The 21,300-nt window shown below is 50.5% G+C and overlaps 1 long non-coding RNA gene across 2 annotated transcripts in view; it reads right to left on the bottom strand.

Moving 5' to 3' along the window:
- The window catches only part of LOC144809094 (uncharacterized), a 221,819-nt gene extending 200,822 nt beyond the window's left edge, over positions 1-20,997 (bottom strand). For both annotated transcript variants that reach the window (XR_013606863.1, XR_013606862.1), the window contains exon 1: positions 20,941-20,997. This is a non-coding gene — a long non-coding RNA (uncharacterized LOC144809094). The remainder of the gene's footprint in view (positions 1-20,940) is intronic.
- Between the last annotated feature and the right edge of the window lie 303 nt (positions 20,998-21,300).

Raw genomic sequence — 21,300 nt, 5'->3', positions numbered from 1 at the left:
CGATATTTACTAAGAAGAGGATGCTCCCAGAGGTTTCGTTCCGAATCATGAAGTAGCAAGCGCTGGAAAATGTGGAACCTACCTTCTTAAAGGGCCAGACATGTTTACGGCTATGTGGCTGTCCCTAGTATAGAGTCTTCTTACATTGCAAGTTCTTGGAAGATGCAATCAACAACAGAAATGCCATTTAAAGAGTACTCTTTTGAAGCCTAAAGAATAACAAAAGAAAAAAGTAGTTCCACTCAAAGTGAGGGATCACTGGAGAAGCCTATCACTATGTACTAATCGATTAATGGAGAAAGTGGTGAAGTGGTAGGTGACACATGACTAGGATGCAAAGCTCAATTGTCAAATGGGACTTGCCCTTTGAGGGCACATTTTTTTTAAAATTAACAGTGTTCATTATGGGGACTCTTTTTTCAAGCCCCGTCTGTTATTGCTGGTTATGACCACACAACTTTGAGCTTCTCTGTTATTGTTTTGTCTACATATGACTCTAAGTGAATCACTAGTCCAGTTCTTTACATTACTCTTCTAATTAAAGCAACACTCAGCCATTTTACAATTTTACTATCATCCACACTGTGCACATGCACATTGATATGTATACAGACCAATTTCCAATCCCAGAATGTCCCAAATATGCTTAAAAGTGGAAGCACAAGCCATTTGTCTGTGATCCATCGAGATTCTGTTATCAGCTCTTCTCCCTTTTTCCACAAGAGCTGTTCAAACATAAATGGGAAAAATATCCTAGTTTGCAAAAGTTTTCTATATAATTATGACTCTGCCATATTTGCAATGGTAAATAACAAGGACCCCCTGATTGTGGATCAATTTCCTGGGTCAGGGCAAGCAATATATTGACCTAGTTTAGGACACCCCCACGCCTCACGGCCACCAGCTGCTGCGTGTGCCCCCCGCCTGCCTCGCTGACCCTGCCTGCTGCCGCCTGACCACGTCCCCTGCCTTCGAGCGGCGTGGTCTCCTGCGGTCTGGGCATATGTAACTGTGTTTTTTGTTTCTGATTTCTGTTGCCTATTTAGGCTTTTGTGCCCCGCTATTCTCCTTCTGTGTGCCCCATTGTGTTAATTGTTTTATTTCTCGCCTGTCCCCCGGTACTGTACTCCCCTCTGTTGCCTCGGTGCCCTCCCGTCCCGCTCCCCGCTTCCCGCCTCCGTTTGGTTGGCCACGCCCCCTTTTCTTTCTGTGCCCTCCCCGCTCTCGCCTCCCAGCTGCTCCTCCCTCCCTCGCACTTCGCCATAAATGGCGACCATGCGAACGCGCAGCGGGCGCTCCGATGGTGCGCCGAAGGCGCGCCAAAGGTAAGCCCGGCTGCGCCCGTCCGCGCCTGGACCGCGTCCAGCGCCAGGACCCCTGGCTCCCGCCGACACCAGCCCACCTGCCGAACCTACAACGCCACCGAACTCTACGCACTCAACGCCGGCCGAATCCCGGGCTGCTATCAAGCCACCCCGAGACGCACCCACAGACCCTTCTGCTGCCACTCCTGCAAGTTCACCTGCTCCCGGACCTCCACCACACCAGCACAAACCAAACCGAACTCCAGCAGCAGCCACCTCAAGTGCATCCTGCTCAACACCCGCTCCGTCCACAGGCACACCGTCGAGCTCTGGAACCTGCTCGACACCACAGCCCCAGACATCGCCTTCCTCACGGAAACCTGGATGAACGCCTCCTCAGCACCCGACATCGCCATCGCCATCCCAGACGGCTACAAGATCATCCGGAGAGACCGCGTCAACCAGACTGGAGGAGGCATCGCCATCGTCCACAGGAACTCCATCCGCATCACGACCAACACCGACGACACCCTCGCACCCGCCGAACACCTGCACTTCCAGATCCACATCAACCCCAAGACCACCCTCAGAGGCACCCTCATCTACAGACCCCCGGGACCACGCACACAATTCAGCGAAGACATTGCCGACTTCGTCAGCCCGAACGCCCTCCCCTCCGCTGACTACATCCTCCTCGGGGACCTCAACTTCCACGTGGAAAACAACAACGACCGCAACACCACCACCCTGCTGGACAACCTCGCCAACCTCGGTCTCAAGCAGCTGGTGACCACCCCCACCCACTACGCCAGACACACACTCGACCCCGTGTTCTCATCCAGCAAGGACATCACCTTCAGCCACGCCACCGGACTCCACTGGACGGACCACAGCTGCGTCCACTTCAGCTTTAAAAGGACCACGATCCACCACCACCAGCAACAGCTCACACGCAGAAGCTGGAACAAGATCACAGCCGACCAGCTCGTGGCCTCCCTGAACCTGAACCCCCCCACCAGCGTATTGAACCCTAGCCAGGCGGCCACCAACCTCGCAAAGTGGATCAGCAACTGCGCAGACGACCTCGCCCCCCTGAGGACCCCGCCCAGCAGACCCAGCAGCAAGAAAGCCCCATGGTTCACCGATGAACTCAAGATCTCCAAGAAGAACTGCCGAGCCCTCGAGAAAGCCTGGCGCAGAGACCCTACACCGAACAACATGACTGCCCTCAAGCTCGCCACCCGAAAACACCACCAACTGATCCGCGCCACCAAGAAAACTGCGTTCAAGGAACGACTGGACAACAACGCCCACAACAGCAAGGAGCTCTTCAACATCGTCAAAGAGCTCTCCAATCCCAACGCTGGAAACAACGACATCACCTCTTCGCAAGACCTCTGCAACTCCCTCGCCTCCTACTTCCACAACAAGATCGCGGACATACACAACAGCTTCAGCCCCCAACTGGCACACGCCACGACTGAACCACCGCCCCCCACCACCACCCTCCGCGCCTGGACCCCGATCAGCACCGATGACACCATCCGCACGATGAACTCCATCCACTCCGGATCTCCGACCGACCCATGCCCTCACCACGTCTTCAACAAAGCCGACGCAGTCATCGCACCCCACCTGCGAGACATCATCAACACCTCCTTCGACACCGCTACCTTCCCGGAGAGCTGGAAGCACGCCGAACTCTGCGCTCTACTTAAGAAACCGTCAGCCGACCCCACCGACCTCAAGAACTACCGCCCCATCTCGCTACTCCCGTTCCCTGCAAAAGTCATCGAGAAGACCGTCAACAAGCAGCTGGCCGCCTTCCTCGAGATGAACGGATCCCTCGACCCCTCGCAGTCTGGCTTCCGGGCCAACCACAGCACCGAGACCGCCCTGATCGCAGCTACCGATGACATCCGAGCCCTGCTCGACAACGGAGAGACAGCGGCCCTCATCCTCCTAGACCTCTCCGCAGCCTTCAACACTGTCTGCCACCGCACCCTAGTGCAGCGCCTCAGCAACGTCGGAATCCAGGAGAAGGCACTAGAATGGATCACCTCGTTCCTCGCCGGAAGGACACAGAGAGTCCGCCTCCCCCGTTCAAATCAGAAGCCACCGAAGTCATCTGCGGCGTCCCTCAAGGCTCCTCGCTCAGCCCAACCCTCTTCAACGCCTACATGAGCCCCCTCGCGGCTATCGCACGCCATCACAAACTCAACATCATCTCCTACGCCGACGACACCCAGCTGATCCTCTCCCTCACCAACGACCCCGCCACCGCAAGAGCCAACCTACACGAAGGGATGACAGACGTAGCCAAGTGGATGATGAGCAGCCGCCTGAAACTGAACTCGGACAAGACGGAAGTCCTCATCCTGGGATCTTCACCCTCCGCCTGGGACGACTCCTGGTGGCCCCCCGCCCTGGGCAGCGCACCCAAACCGACAGACCACGCACGCAACCTGGGCTTCATCCTGGACTCCTCCCTCTCCATGACCAGACAAGTCAACGCCATTTCCTCGTCATGCTACAACATCCTGCGCATGCTACGTAAGATCTTCCGGTGGATCCCCACCGAGACCAGGAAGACGGTCACACAGGCCCTCGTCACCAGCCGTCTAGACTACGGCAACGCCCTCTACGCCGGAACCACTGCCAAACTCCAGAAGAGACTCCAGCGGATCCAGAACGCCTCAGCACGACTCATCCTGGACATCCCCCGTCGCAGCCACATCTCCGGACACCTGAGAGATCTGCACTGGCTCCCGGTCAACAAGAGAATCACCTTCCGTCTCCTCACCCACGCACACAAGGCCCTCCACAACCAAGGCCCAGGATACCTCAACAGCCGCCTCAACTTCTACGCTCCCACACGCCAACTTCGATCGACCGGCCACGCCCTCGCCGCCGTCCCCCGCATCCGAAGAGCCACCACAGGAGGAAGATCCTTCTCCTACCTGGCCGCCAAGACCTGGAACTCCCTCCCGACCCACCTCCGCCTGACCCAGGACCACCTCGCCTTCAGGAAGCAGCTCAAGACCTGGCTGTTCGAGCAGTAGCGGACCCCCCCCTCAGCGCCTTGAGACCCTCCGGGTGAGTAGTGCGCTATATAAATGTTATGATTGATTGATTGATTGATTGATTGATTGATTGATTGATTGACAAGTAACAACCGCAGGAAAAACAAAAATCCAAAGTGCAATGAAAACCAGCAAATTAAAAATGACACTTTACTAAAAAACGATTTTTATAAAAAATCATCAGAGTATTTAATAATTTTCTTAATACAAATTACACAACAAATGCATATATTTTCTAAAACCCCATATACATAATAATAAAACAGACATGAACATAAAATTTAAAAATGATGGTAAGGGTGAAGTAGTGACGCTTTCTTCAACGCGTTTCGACACCAAGTGTCTTCGTCAGGAAAGTACCATCATATAATTAATCTAAAATTAAAATTAAAATAGACAGTCTTTAATACAGATTTTTACAGACTTTTCTACCTAAGTACTGTAGGAAACCGGCTATTTCGGGTAGGCTAAGGCTGACGCCAAAGCCAGGCCGAAACCACCATTCCAGTCAGGGCAAGGAAGTCTCACGCCAAGATAACCCCTGCTCACCCTCTAGGTAGCTTGGCACGAGCAGTCTAGGCTAAACTCGGAGGCGATGTGTAAAGCATTTGCGTCAGCGCACAACAGCAACAACATACTAGGTACACCACAAAAGAGACTCCACACAAGGTTATATTAAAATAACTTTTGTATTGTCAAAACATATCAGATAGAAATTACACATGTACATTGTGCCAACTGGCACGGCAATATTCACAAGGGATTATTTACAAGACAGGGCCACATGGGCCACTGTCTGAATCAACACTTTGCAGATATAGAAATACTTGTCAGTAATTAGAATAAAAGTATAGAAACTTCACTGTAACACAAAGTAACAGTTATAGATCACATCCAGTAACTACTGGGAACAGGTAAGTACCACATACGCAACCCTAACCCCTTAGGAGACTGTCACACAGGGGACCAGGACCTCACTAGGACCACCTGTACTAAAAAGAACAACCCCCTAAGTATCACACAGCATTTAGGGGTCTAAGAAAGAACACATTACCCATGATGCATAAATATACATTCAGAGGAGTAGTAAAGGAAAACACATAATGCATAAACCTACACATTCAGCGGTGTTAAGAATAAAGCACATGATGCAATAAAATTACATTCAGAGGTACCAGAATAATACAGTAGCGCAATAGTCACATGATGTCTAAAAACATTCAGAGGTGCAGGAATAAGACATGATGCAAGAAATCACATTCAGAGGTGCAAGAACCATACAATTGCGCAAAACCTACATAAGCCACCACCTGTGGCAGTCCCTAGGCCAACTGGCCTTGTTGGGGCTAGAACGCCCTGAGTCTCAATGTCAGGGCCTAAACGATGCAGGGGCCCACTACTTGCTGGGCCCCTGGGCACACTCACAAGGGCCTAAACGTGGCAGCTGGCACTAAGTGCTACGCAGCTGGGAAGGCCTGGCACCACGGTGCCCTCGCTGTCCCACACAGGGACTCTCTCCTGAAATTGCGCCTAAACGGTGCAGCTGCCCACTAACTGCTGGAACTGCTGGCTCTGAACAAATATGCCCCCTGAGTCTAGCAGGCTCTTAGGACAACTGTGGGGGTCGTTGGAGCCAAACAGGCTCTTAAACAGAACATGGCCCCTCTGAGCTTCTCAAGGCTCACGCACGTTGGGGCGACCCACTGCCAACTGGGGCCGCCCTAGATGCACCAAAGTCCATTGTGCCCCTACGAGCCTCAAGGCTCGCCAACAAGATGAGGCCCCTTGAGCCTCTCTGGGCTTTAGACTACGTTGGGGTGACCCGCTGCCAACCGGGGCCGCCCTGACTCTGTGCCTCGACCGGCACCGCACGGAGCTTCCTCCCCCACAGCCCTTCACTCACCGACTCTGCTGCGGGGGGAGGACTCCATCGTCGCGCCGCTCTCTGCGGCGTCCTCCCGGCGGCCGGCACCTCTCTCGGCGCCTAGCAGGTCCGGTCTCCCTCTCCACACGGGAGACCGGCGACGAGGCAGCCAGGCTTTTCCCTTCTCTTGGGGCTCCCTCTCGACCACGGGAGCCCCGCAACGGCCGCCATCTTCCCCTCTCTCCCCACACGCGCCGCCCCAGCCTTTCTCAGCTTCCCGGGGCCGCCTCGACCAGCCAATCCCGTCGCGGCCCCGATGACGAGTCTCCTCTCCTCCTCCAATCACGGCCCGACAGGGGCCATGACGCTGCGCCGCACGGGCCTATCCCGTCGCGGCGTTGGTGAGGGGGCTCGGCTCTCTCAGCCAATGAGAGCGCGGCGCCTTCGGTTCCTCAGGCGCTTCCAAGCCCGGGCGGCGGCGGTGAAAGGGAGGCAAATGCCGGGTGGGCACCGGCTTCTTTAAACAAAGAATAAATCGAGGTAGGCACTCGATCGGCCCACTCCATCAAATAAACAGGACACAATAAAGCGCTCCTAAGCGCTATGGCCAAGGATAAAGCACTCCTACGCGCTGGGGGGAAATCAAGCGCTCCATAGCGCTAGCAAACAGGCAGAGCGCTCAGGGGGAAGCTCAGCGCCTCCAGGCGCTAGAAATCCAGTTCCAGCGCTATCCACAGGACAATGCAGCTCCTCCATGCTGCCAGAGCCCCAGAGCTTCCCAGGGGGGGCAAAGCAAGTCCCCCCATCCGCCCAGGCAGGGCAGAGGGGTCCCCCAGGAATCCAGGCAAGTCCATCAGGAGTCCAGGGGCTGGGCAGGACTCAGGGAGTCCCCTGAGCTCAAGCAGCAGCACGCCCCTGGCAGATTCAAATCAGAAAACAAGAACAAACTGGAAGGGAACACAGCCCCTTCTTATACACAGAAAAGGCTTTGAAGTCTTTGGAAGTCTTTGTGTAAGCGAGCCCTAAGCCCTGGGTGTATCTGGTTTCCCTCTCCTGTCAGCCTCAGGTCAGAGGTGACAGGGGGCCTTCCGGAGGGAGAGGCAGCAGGGTGGGCTGACAGGCACAGCCTGGCACCCCCAGAGCTCTTCCCTCCCATCCGTGACAGCAGATGGGGGCCTTTCATCTACGGCTGACTCAGACCCCCCTCCTCCAGGGCCCTGCAGACCCCATCCTACTCACCAGACAGTCCATCTACCAGCAGGCCCAGGCACATCTGCCAATCACGTGCCAGCAGACTCACTACACAATTATGCCAACTTCTAAAAGTGGCGCTTCTAGACTAGACACAGCCATGCCGCATATACCATTCTGCAGCATTCCTTCTCACGAGTTCACACATATCAAACTCGACCCTGCACTCCCCATGCATCAGGAATCTACCATGGGCATACATATTCCCCATTCATTCCTATGGGAGGGCAGGTCACTCACCATCCATTCACAGAGAGCACACGCACTTTACACTGTACCACAGTGAAAAAGTGCGCAGAGGCCTAAAATCACCAATCCAGGTTCCAAAAACAGGCTAGGAAAAAGCAAAAAGTCACGGGGTGAACCTGCCCAAAGGACCGGGTCCAACACATCCCCCTTCCAGCCAAAACGCAGGGTAGACCAATCACTACACTGATGGTCTTCAATGCTTTGGGCGACAAAACCACGGACACGGGCCTGCAGGGCAGGGACACCATCAAGTTTTTCGCCACTCGGAACCCACATAGACTTCCCTCAACAAAAGCTCTCTGGCACAACTAGGATACCCCACTGGTACACACTAGTCATCCACAGCCAGGACCAGGCCCTAGGCCATCCAAGGATCACAGGTCCTAACCAATCCACAGAGTGGGGGCAGAAGCCCCTGGCACACAATAGCCAATCTCCACTCTCTCTCTCAGTGTAGCTACACTACCACTGATCCTTCAACCTAGGGACCATACCCTCAGGTTGACCGGGGGTCACGGCAAGAATGCCCCAACCTACCTCTATTCCACCAATGTTAGAACTGGGGGTCTCTAGTTGGCAGAGGTAAGTACCTTAGACCAAGTAAGGACCCTTGCTTCCAGTCAGGGTGAAGGAATAACCCTCACAGGGAAGCACTCACCAGAACACAACTCTCCTACCAGATCAGGACCTCACTCCGTCACTGGTCTGGAAACTATTTCACTTCTGAGGTACAAAGCACACAGCACAGTCCCTCTTCAAGCAGGTGGGGGGGACACAGCACACAGCAAAGCCCCCTTTCCTCTACCTTAGTGGAAACAACAAACTGCAGGTGGGCCCCAGAACACACAGCAAGGGCAGCCCCCTCAGTCTCTTCAGCTGATCTACTTGGGTAGAGATTCCTCTGGACCTGGAAGCTTCCTAATCTCCCAACATAGGATTTAAACCCTCAAGTTGCACCGGGGTCAGAAGTACAGCGTCCTTCTGCACCCCCTTCCAGTTCCATGATTACAGGCCCCGTATGTCTCAGGCTAGACAGAGCACACGCCAGCGGCGTAGCAGCGACACACTCTCCTCCCACTGGGGTCAGAAGTAAGGACACCGTCCCTCTGCACCCCCCTCCAGAGTTCTGACCCTCCCACCTGGGAGCGGTACCCCTGGAAGCCAACAACCGGTCAGGACACTGACTACAGATGCCCTTTCCCTCCAGGTCAGGCTGAACCTGAACCTGGCCTCCCCCCTCCTCGGGGAACGACCTCCAGAGGCCCCACAAATGGTCAAGCACTCTAGACGGTCAAATGCCCAGCGAACCAGGACTTCTGCACCCTCCACTTAGGAGCGGTACAGCCCAACACTAGGACCGCCGGAGTTCTGGTTACAGAAACTCCCCGTCCTCTTGACACAGGAAGATCCTCTTCAAATGACTTGTAAGTACAGCCTAGGCCCCTGACCTGGCGCTCCCTTAGGGAACCCTCCAGGCCCTGAGACAGGGTTTCGGGCCAACGTGGGACACACCGTCCCACACTCACTCCGCCTCCACTGAGACAGGACGTGAGCCCCTACACCCCTACCATCCTAATGGGACCTAGCTGGGCTACACATGAACCTCTTCACCTACACAGGATCATCAGATACACATGCCACTACTTTTAGAATCACTCCCTAATGTCTCTGTAAGACATCTAGCACACCGCCAGACATCCACCTTCTTGTCCAATGCCTCCGCAGGACCTCCTGCACACCACCAGAGGTACACCTCACGTGCAAGCTCCTTAAAAAAACCTCACACGCACTCCTCCAGTTCAAGACACCACTCATCCACACACTCCCCCTCCAGACTGGTGAGACAGTTCCTCACTGCCTCTGACTCTCAACCTGTCACTCTCTTACTGAGCACCAGGCACCATACTCTGGGAACTGGGAATAGGACATCACGCACTGGACACATTTAAGCTGCCACCACTGGATCCTACCATACTGGGGAATCCAGACACACACACTACACTCAGGGAATAACCACCCTCCTGAGCAAGCAATTTCTCCTCCACCCTCCCTCTCTTCCATCTACCCACACAGGGACAGGAATAGGAGTTGGACACTGGACCCAGCAAGGGATTCCTAATCTATGGGAACCTCCCCTCTCTACTGGCGTCCCGCCCTGTCATTTTCTCTCACCTGCCACTAAACATAAAGCGCAGGAACACCATCTGAAAATGACACTCTTGAGGAAAAACAAAATCAAAAACAATAATCCCAAATATGTGACTATCTGAAAAACGCAGAGTTTTTGTAATGTAGCCAGTTGTTGCTATGGCACTGTGCAAATACAAGTCCAAATCCGCACCGCTGACCAACAATGTAGGAAACCGGCTATTTCGGGTAGGCTAAGGCTGACGCCAAAGCCAGGCCGAAACCACCATTCCAGTCAGGGCAAGGAAGTCACACGCCAAGATAACCCCTGCTCACCCTCTAGGTAGCTTGGCACGAGCAGTCTAGGCTAAACTCGGAGGCGATGTGTAAAGCATTTGCGTCAGCGCACAACAGCAACAACATACTAGGTACACCACAAAAGAGACTCCACACAAGGTTATATTAAAATAACTTTTGTATTGTCAAAACATATCAGATAGAAATTACACATGTACATTGTGCCAACTGGCACGGCAATATTCACAAGGGATTATTTACAAGACAGGGCCACATGGGCCACTGTCTGAATCAACACTTTGCAGATATAGAAATACTTGTCAGTAATTAGAATAAAAGTATAGAAACTTCACTGTAACACAAAGTAACAGTTATAGATCACATCCAGTAACTACTGGGAACAGGTAAGTACCACCTACGCAACCCTAACCCCTTAGGAGACTGTCACGCAGGGGACCAGGACCTCACTAGGACCACCTGTACTAAAAAGAACAACCCCCTAAGTATCACACAGCATTTAGGGGTCTAAGAAAGAACACATTACCCATGATGCATAAATATACATTCAAAGGAGTAGTAAAGGAAAACACATAATGCATAAACCTACACATTCAGCGGTGTTAAGAATAAAGCACATGATGCAATAAAATTACATTCAGAGGTACCAGAATAATACAGTAGCGCAATAGTCACATGATGTCTAAAAACATTCAGAGGTGCAGGAATAAGACATGATGCAAGAAATCGCATTCAGAGGTGCAAGAACCATACAATTGCGCAAAACCTACATAAGCCACCACCTGTGGCAGTCCCTAGGCCAACTGGCCTTGTTGGGGCTAGAACGCCCTGAGTCTCAATGTCAGGGCCTAAACGATGCAGGGGCCCACTACTTGCTGGGCCCCTGGGCACACTCACAAGGGCCTAAACGTGGCAGCTGGCACTAAGTGCTACGCAGCTGGGAAGGCCTGGCACCACGGTGCCCTCGCTGTCCCACACAGGGACTCTCTCCTGAAATTGCGCCTAAACGGTGCAGCTGCCCACTAACTGCTGGGCAGCTGGAGATTCAAAACTGCGCCGGGGCCCTCATGGCCCTAGAACAACACTGCGCAAAAGGTTGGAGCCACACAGGCTCTGAACAAATATGCCCCCTGAGCCTAGCAGGCTCTTAGGACAACTGTGGGGGTCGTTGGAGCCAAACAGGCTCTTAAACAGAACATGGCCCCTCTGAACTTCTCAAGGCTCACGCACGTTGGGGCGACCCATTGCCAACTGGGGCCGCCCTAGATGCACCAAAGTCCATTGTGCCCCTACGAGCCTCAGGGCTCGCCAACAAGATGAGGCCCCTTGAGCCTCTCTGGGCTTTAGACTACGTTGGGGCGACCCGCTGCCAACCGGGGCCGCCCTGACTCTGTGCCTCGACCGGCACCGCACGGAGCTTCCTCCCCCACAGCCCTTCACTCACCGACTCTACTGCGGGGGGAGGACTCCATCGTCGCGCCGCTCTCTGCGGCGTCCTCCCGGCGGCCGGCACCTCTCTCGGCGCCTAGCAGGTCCGGTCTCCCTCTCCACACGGGAGACCGGCGACGAGGCAGCCAGGCTTTTCCCTTCTCTCGGGGCTCCCTCTCGACCACGGGAGCCCCGCAACGGCCGCCATCTTCCCCTCTCTCCCCACACGCGCCGCCCCAGCCTTTCTCAGCTTCCCGGGGCCGCCTCGACCAGCCAATCCCGTCGCGGCCCCGATGACGAGTCTCCTCTCCTCCTCCAATCATGGCCCGACAGGGGCCATGACGCTGCGCCGCACGGGCCTATCCCGTCGCGGCGTTGGTGAGGGGGCTCGGCTCTCTCAGCCAATGAGAGCGCGGCGCCTTCGGTTCCTCAGGCGCTTCCAAGCCCGGGCGGCGGCGGTGAAAGGGAGGCAAATGCCGGGTGGGCACCGGCTTCTTTAAACAAAGAATAAATCGAGGTAGGCACTCGATCGGCCCACTCCATCAAATAAACAGGACACAATAAAGCGCTCCTAAGCACTATGGCCAAGGATAAAGCGCTCCTACGCGCTGGGGGGAAATCAAGCGCTCCATAGCGCTAGCAAACAGGCAGAGCGCTCAGGGGGAAGCTCAGCGCCTCCAGGCACTAGAAATCCAGTTCCAGCGCTATCCACAGGACAATGCAGCTCCTCCATGCTGCCAGAGCCCCAGAGCTTCCCAGGGGGGGCAAAGCCAAGTCCCCCCATCCGCCCAGGCAGGGCAGAGGGGTCCCCCAGGAATCCAGGCAAGTCCATCAGGAGTCCAGGGGCTGGGCAGGACTCAGGGAGTCCCCTGAGCTCAAGCAGCAGCACGCCCCTGGCAGATTCAAATCAGAAAACAAGAACAAACTGGAAGGGAACACAGCCCCTTCTTATACACAGAAAAGGCTTTGAAGTTTTTTGAAGTCTCTGTGTAAGCGAGCCCTAAGCCCTGGGTGTATCTGGTTTCCCTCTCCTGTCAGCCTCAGGTCAGAGGTGACAGAGGGCCATCCGGAGGGAGAGGCAGCAGGGTGGGCTGACAGGCACAGCCTGGCACCCCCAGAGCTCTTCCCTCCCATCCGTGACAGCAGATGGGGGCCTTTCATCTACGGCTGACTCAGACCCCCCTCCTCCAGGGCCCTGCAGACCCCGTCCTACTCACCAGACAGTCCATCTACCAGCAGGCTCAGGCACATCAGCCAATCACGTGCCAGCAGACTCACTACACAATTATGCCAACTTCTAAAAGTAGAGGAAACCAAAAATTTGCCTATGCCTCCAAACAATGCAATAATGCAAACACTGAATGATTAGAGATAAACCATAAATTTATTAGTTTATCTCGACAAAACTTTTGTCATTGAATCAATACGTAAGTTACAAAATTCACTTATTTTAGGAGCAGACAAAGAGAGAACCATCGACTTCCTTTCTAGCCATATGGAGATCAATCGAACAATGTGTAAGTATCTACAGTGAACAATTATAAAGCAAAAACATTGCGCTAAATCGTACATACATGGACATTAATGAATCAAAAAGAAACTTTTCAAGAAACAGGTAAACGATCACAGTTTGAAAATCATAAATACAGCAACATGTGAGAGCAAGGGTGAATCTTTCAAATACAACAACCCCTAACTCATGAAGTGAATTCGTTTGTGTAAAAAATCACAGTAAGCCCATTTTGAATATGTGACTATCAAAAGCCATTGGTGTGAAGACAAATGTATGAGTTCAAATGTCAAAATGCCTAAAGTCAAATGCCGACGCGTTTCCAATCCTGCCAGTAGTTTACAGGATTTTCATCAGGGCGGGGAACGAGTCCATGGGAACTGTTTTCCAAAAAGAATAAAGAGTTTGTTTTAGTAAAATGCAAACAAACGCCATTGTGTTCAAGTGCAAAATGAACCGCATTGTGGTGCGGCATACCTTGAAGGTAGTGGCCTGTGTGGCTTCAATTTTGGGAATAGCGCTTTGGCTCTTTTGGTCAGGCGGGTCTGGGCTGTAACAAGAAAAATGACTGCTGTCACTGATTTGAAAGTGACCCACTACACGCTGAAGGAAATAACATGAAGGAAAAAAGATTTTACCTTGAGTCTTTACAACATTAAGTCGATGGTTCTCTCTTTGTCTGCTCCTAAAATAAGTGAATTTTGTAACTTACGTATTGATTCAATGACAAAAGTTTTGTCGAGATAAACTAATAAATTTATGGTTTATCTCTAATCATTCAGTGTTTGCATTATTGCATTGTTTGGAGGCATAGGCAAATTTTTGGTTTCCTCTAGTTTAGGCCCTGCCTACCCTCCCTCCCATCGGGCCAAGCCACCACTTTGGGTTAATTAAACTTCTAAAAGTGGCGCTTCTAGACTAGACACAGCCATGCCGCATATACCATTCTGCAGCATTCCTTCTCACAAGTTCACACATATCAAACTCGACCCTGCACTCCCCATGCATCAGGAATCTACCATGGGCATACATATTCCCCATTCATTCCTATGGGAGGGCAGGTCACTCACCATCCATTCACAGAGAGCACACGCACTTTACACTGTACCACAGTGAAAAAGTGCGCAGAGGCCTAAAATCACCAATCCAGGTTCCAAAAACAGGCTAGGAAAAAGCAAAAAGTCACGGGGTGAACCTGCCCAAAGGACCGGGTCCAACAAGTACATTATTAATTGCCGGTACATACATAGTCATATTTTTTATTTTTTTTAAACTTAACAGTTTTTGAATTTACATTAGGGAGTACCCTATCGTGGGCTTCGAGGAAACAAGATTCAAGACAGAGCGTGTAAGTAAAGAGATAGCGCATATAGTCCAAGAACTAGATACCCAAGATGAAGGTGACTAAGACTGAATCTTGCCAATTATGAGATGATAGTATTTTGTATGAGCTAACAGTAAAGATAACCGCTTGTCTATAGGGCGGTACTGTAATGTTGTTATAGCAGCAAAACACAGGATGGGGGCTGGCCGCATTTCGATATCCATTTTGTTCAAGGCAAAAGTGTCTTCTGCTATAAAGGAACTAAACATTAAGGTGCGCATGTTCCAGTGTTATAAAACCTTCACCCAGATTATATTTATAACCCCGCTTCAATTATGCCTGCCAATTGGCTAGAAGTAGAGAGAACAAGGATGCGACTCTAAAAGTTTATAAGTGATCTCACCTGAAAGATTGAGCTTACGGCACTGCACCATCAGGTTCTGATTTGTCTTAGTGATATTTGTGGTAATTGGGCGAGCGTGTCAATCACTATGAAAACGCTAAGATCAAAAAGACATGAATGAATAAAGTTTATATAAAAGACAAGAGGGGGGAAAAACTTTGTATTGTCCTTACTACAGGAACAATATGGTTAATAAAATTCAAACATTATCCTGGCGGAGAGCAAATAATAAAATAGAGTTTGCCAATGGAGTCCCCTATTATGTTTAGACAAATATCTTGCTCTCTGGCAGGTCACTTCATGTTGAGCAGAGACGTTACAGATTGACAGATGCACTATAGCACCATGAATATTATCTGTTAAGGTTGAACAACAGTGTGTATACGAGATGGAGAAATTAACCCAACCAACTGTGTTAGGGTTGCATGAATTAAAATAGCACATACCTAAAAATATTAGTACGGAGATTCCACTGTTAACGGGGCTGATCGGACATTCAATTGTGCAGCACTCTGGCTGTCGTTTTAAACGAAGGGCACGAATCTGGTAAGGAAAACGGTGCGCCAGTAAGTAACTAGAGTAATGGTTAAAGGCGCGTTAACTATAAACATCAAGGGAGCTACAGTTTATATTATACCCTACCTCTAATAGGCCAAATAGACCTTTGGAACTTTTATATATTGCCGAAATAACAAGGAACTGCGCGGTGATGAATCGCGGTCAGTCTCACTGTTGGCAATTTCAAAGCGTATCTGTTTGAAATGTAGCGCAGAATATATTAACAATGAGGTCTTACTAATGAACAGGGTTACTGTTAGCTAAATTTGTTTATAAAAAAAAGGGGCATACAGCTAGCATACCTTCGAGGGGCAATAATGCCCTCCTGGTGATTCCTCTTCTCTGGTCGGTGCCGGTCCGAAACAGTTTGTTACTCTGTTTCCTATGGGTTTTTATAAGCCTGGTCTTGATTGGCTAAGCTGACTGGGCACGCCTATTCTTAAAGGGACCTGATGGTAGAATCAGGTTGTTTTCTACTATTGATACGCATTTAAAAGCCTAAAAAGTATCATCAGTCTAACAAAAAGGATAGTGGCACAGGGAGCAGGAACACCGGCAGTGCTGTTCTCCACCCTGAGGACCCCGGTTCGAATCCAGACAGGCCAAAATTGAACCAACCTTAGTATATTGCCACATAATACATCTGCAACATTATCGGACAATTTTAACTAATAAATTGTTTTTAGCTCAAACGGATCAAAAGTTACTAAAATATGTGAATTGTGCTGCTGCGAAGTGGACGGCCCTTTGCAAAGGTTGACTGATCAACTTTCTCCCTGCTGTATTTCTATGTTACACTGGTACTAATAAGGCAAAATCTTTCAAGAGAATGTTAGCATGTGTAAAAATGTCAAAACAATAAAGTGTCAGAAAATATACTGCATTACGTTGCAGCCTTTTTTTGCCGCATAATGTAGTCAACACTGCGGTGTAAATTTGTCTTCTTTTGCTGCATAATTCCAGTGTCCCCAAAGCAGGCAGCACATCTTAAAAGTGCTTGTGCATAAAGCAGAGAGAATGTGAAGTTTGCGAACTTAGTTTAGTGTGTGTGCAAATCCTGTATTGCCAATTACTGGTGAGTTCCAGCTACTGCTGCTTAAACAAGCCCAATAGTGATACCAATGGGTGAGGCAGACTGGCCTCAAGGGCAGGGCCGGCTTTAGCTCTGGTGGTTCCCTGTGCAACAGTGTTTGTTGGTGCCCCCCAATGACCACCTCCGCCACAGAGTCCCTCAATTCCAACAGTGTCCCTCAAGTCTCCATAACCACACTCTCTCTCAGATGCATTTAATTTGATTTACAGCGCCACTCAATCCAGTGTAGGGTTTCAGAGCACTTTACATTACACAGACTACACAGAGACAATCAGTGATTGGTCTGAACAAACACAGACTCAGAATTTAAAACGTAATACCATGGTTGGGGTTCTCTTTAATAATCAGAATTGATTTCTATCTAAATGAACACTTTTTGCAACATTAGGATAATCAAAGACTGGGGGAAAAAAAATAATGCTCTAATTTGTTCCTTGCAGTTCGCATGCAGCTCCTAGGTGACAATGGCGCACTGTTCTATGTTAGGATTTTAACTTCTAAACTACAAGATCTGTCTTTCAAAATCAGTAACCCACTGACCTATTTACATTATTTGCACTTTGTGATCTGCATAGTACATGTTCTTTGCAGCAGGCACATTAACATTCTGCTCAACCTTTCCATGAATCAAAACTTCCACTAGACAAAACTTCGATCTCTCTCTAGGAAGAACATTAATCAATGTAGTTATCATAACATTTCTATTGTTGCCCAAAATTGCTGGATGCCAGGACGGAGGCAGTAAGCACTTTTAAAACCATAATATACTTGCCACCCAAAGCCAGCACGCGGTGCAAACACACCGGTCGCACCGCTGGCACTTCTCAAGGGTCCTGTGACCTCAGTGACAGAGTCACTGTTGCTCTAGGGTGTGCTGCTTTATAAGCCTGCCCGCAAGACTAGAGGTCAACTTCAGTATGGATTGTGGTGGACAGGCCTCCAAGGTTAATCCACACTTGCCCCCACTAGGGTAAACCTGCTGGTGCTAAGACACCGGGGCTTCTATGGCCTTGCGGGCCTTCTTAGGCCTAGCATGGGAATGTGCTCCCTCAGGTGAGTGGTCTGGGGGGGCTGGTCATGAAGGCTGAACCTGGTTCCTCAGTTCCAAATTCACACGATCTGACCATAGTGCCACATCCTCTTCCCCACTGAACACCATACAGCCCCACTGAGAGAAACTCGCACTGCCTTTAGCTACAACCTAATTGTGCCCTGCTATAAATACCTGGATGTGACTCAGTTCAAATTACGCATTAGACAAGATCAATATGCTGCCTAAAAAAAACGTAACAACATCCGGAAAAAAGCAAACACCCATAGAGAATGCAAGATTAAGTAAAGAATGTAAAATGTAAGCAGGAGCAACATGGATAACTTAAAGCATCTACACTCACTATTCAGAAATCAGAGTGTGCTTGTGCCTGAAAAATTAAGGACATGTCTACAGGGCCCGCAAGGGACCTGCTTTAATGTCCATTGCTAATAGACTTACAAAACGCAAGCTGTATGGTTTAAAAAGACCACTTCCATGACCACCGAGCCGCGGTACGCATTTTGTTTTCCAATCCACCCATCAATCTTGCATTGCAGTATCTCCAGGAGTCTTGCAATTCCTCATTTAATTCCTTCCATGCTCATGACGGAGCCGCTCCGTCATGAGCCTCGGTTGAACTGTGCTCATGACGGAGCGGTTCCGTCATGGCCCGCTCGGCGCGCCTGCGCGGAGCGAATTCCGCGCCAGCGCTGGATGTTCCATTGAGCGGGCGGGGCCATGACGGAACCGCTTCGTCATGAGCACAGCGCAACCGTGGAACCGCTCCGTCACGAGCATGCGAGCGCCGCTCGGCCCCCCTCCCCCCTAGCGCTGCGGCGGAATTGCCGCCGCAGCGAAGGAGCTATGGAAAACAATGCTGTTCAAAGAAAAGATAAAACAAAAGTACCACTTCACTGGTAAACTCTGTATAGTGGCGCTAATGTGTTTGGGTGTGAATAAAATCAATCTGGCCGCTTTGTGAATACTGTCTTGCTTTATTTAGTTATTTATTTATTTATTTATGTTTCATAGTTGAACCTTTTATTTCTCTTACTCCTGAGGCTGTAGTTTGGAATAGAATAAAGTCAGAAAAAGACAACATTTGCAGCAAAAGTATTTTTCTTTTTTGGATCCATTTCACAGTGAAACAAATAAACGAAAGGAGGGTGAGAAGTAGGCCAGCCCAGCCACCATCTCGCTCCCTGCTACAAGTGGCACACAACAAACAAAAGTCACTTCTCTGCGGAACCGGGCCGGGGCCTAGGCCCTCCTTGCCCCTTCCTTAGGCCCCAGCCCTTTTGCTTTTGATTCTGGCCCGGCCCAGTTGCATCGCCACCCGGCCCCGGCCCCAGACAGAGCCACTGCCACCAGTCACCCATAAATCACATCTGGCCACAGCCAGGAACAAATAGCACTCACCTGAAGACAGGGGGAATTAAATCACGGGGTGCCGTTCTCTTTCCCTGTTCCTGACTGTCTCCCTCTGACCTCTGAATGCCTGCCTCGACCTCGCCTCATAGTCACGTCACATCACCCGACCATGATGATGTTGTAGACGCACTCAGCGTGACAGGTCAGGTGGTGTAGGGGGGGTTTAATAAATCATAATGAGTAGGGCGGCGGGCGGCAGCTGATCATAATAGCCTAGAAGCCTGCCTGTACACGCGTTGGAGCACCGCAGCTGAGAATCCTTGTCCTGCTCACACCAGGCCTCAGTCAGACAGGCTGTTCTGTTGTTGGGGCCGATTTGGACCGACCGTGACTCAGGGAGTCACAGTCGGTCCAAATCGGCCCCAACAACAGAACCGGCCCCCTGTCCCACCCCATCCAGACTACCGGGGGATTGCCCGGTGCCCGGAATGACCAGTCCGGGCCTGAATACACTTATCCGAGAATATATTAGGTTTGCATATTTCTCGGGCCTTAGTATTAAGTGGGACAAATCAGTGGTCATCCCGCTCACTCCAGCGATGACCAAACCATCCCTTGATTACCCATTGCAGTGGCAGACTGAACCAGTAAAATACTTGGGTGTCTGGTTACACCGTGATTCAGAATTAGTGGTACGCAAAAACTATGGCAAAGCAATAGCTAAGCTGGAAGATCAAGTGAGTAGATGGATCAGGCTGCCCCTGTCGCTGGCTGATAGAATGGCGCTGCAGAAAAATGGTGGTTTTGCCTCGGTTTCTCTATTTATGAATATACCGATCTGGCTCCCACAGGCTTTGTTCACCCGACTGCGCACAGCACTGCTCCGCCTGACGTGGGTGGGGAAACACGTAAGGGTAGGATGGAAGGAACTGACAAGACCCTACATTCAAGGCGGTTTTAGTGCCCCTGACCTCCAACTATACTATTACTGCGCGCAAGCACAACACGCTCACTATTGGCTAAAGCCACATGGACATGTACCGCATATACCTGTAGAACACGAAAGTATGCACCCCACTCCCCTACTCTCATTTATATCATCACCCAGACAGTATGCTCCAAATTTGGAAATACACCCAGCGATATGCACCTCGAGAGCCTGGCACACACTAGCGAATTGGGCACACAAACTCCCAACGTATACGCCGGAACTACCTCTATGACATCACCCACAACTCACGGTGACGCAAGAACACAAAATGGTACAGGTGTTACATGTGATGGGACTCAGAACTATGGGGATGTCTTCCCGAATAAGAAGTGTATATCACAGGATGACGCCGCCTTAAGCACACATCGCACTCCCTTAAAAGTCTTTGTATACCTGCAACTGTGAATGGCGGTCAAAGCTCTGTATCCATCCTTCCCGGACGAGCCACTGACACATAATGCACTGCAGACCTTCCTGATATCCACCACGCGGCAAAGCCTACTTACTAAACTGTATACTACGGCATTTCGATAACAGTTCCGCGCACTGGATAGACCCCTAGCCAGATGGGAAGCAACACTGGGCACAACCATTCCCAAAGATGACTGGGACAATGGATGTATGCAATTCAACCTGAAAATCATAAATTTTAAGTTTATACACCAGGTATATTACACAACCATGCAGCTGCACGAATATGGATTTAGGGCTGATGACCGGTGCCACAGATGCAATGCCCCTAATGCAGATTTTCTACACATGGCCTGGGCGTGCACAAAGCTCCACTGGTTGGATGTAACTTACATTCTCACGCATATGCTAGGGGAGCAGATTCCTAATGCTACCCTGATGTGCCTTTTGGGTATTTATTAGATCAAACTGGCACGTAGATGTAAGTTCTTGGCAGTGGCTATGCTGTTGGCCAAGAGACGAATAGCAATGAAATGGGGCATTAAACAAGTACAGAAATACACAGATTGAATCAGTGACATGACATATTGTAAAACACAACTGGAAACATATGCAGAGGACAAACCTCAGGCCTCTCGTCACGAGATTTCTGGGACCCACTGGTGCAATATCTCCTTTCCACGCAAACAGAAAATTGATTATGTACATTAGTAAGTGCATATTCATAGTACGGTGCGGGAGGTTACACCTCATTAAGTCCTATTCGTTGGAGATGGTGTTGATTACATGAACAGAATGCCAGATCTGTTCTATCCCTTTATTTGTTTCATGATGTAATGTGGCTCATTGTTTTTCACTGTGTAAGTTGTAGATCTGTAAATTTATGGACACCAAAGGGGGTGACGTGGTGCATGTTAGTGTAATGATCCTATTGTATACAGCGACTACAATTATGTGTATCTATATTGTGAACATTGTACGCTAT

This window comes from Lissotriton helveticus, chromosome 1_1 (genome assembly GCF_964261635.1).
Source record: "Lissotriton helveticus chromosome 1_1, aLisHel1.1, whole genome shotgun sequence".
NCBI classification, from domain to species: Eukaryota; Metazoa; Chordata; class Amphibia; order Caudata; family Salamandridae; genus Lissotriton; species Lissotriton helveticus.
Note: the sequence above shows the minus strand (reverse complement) of the source record. Positions and strands in the feature narration are given on the sequence as shown.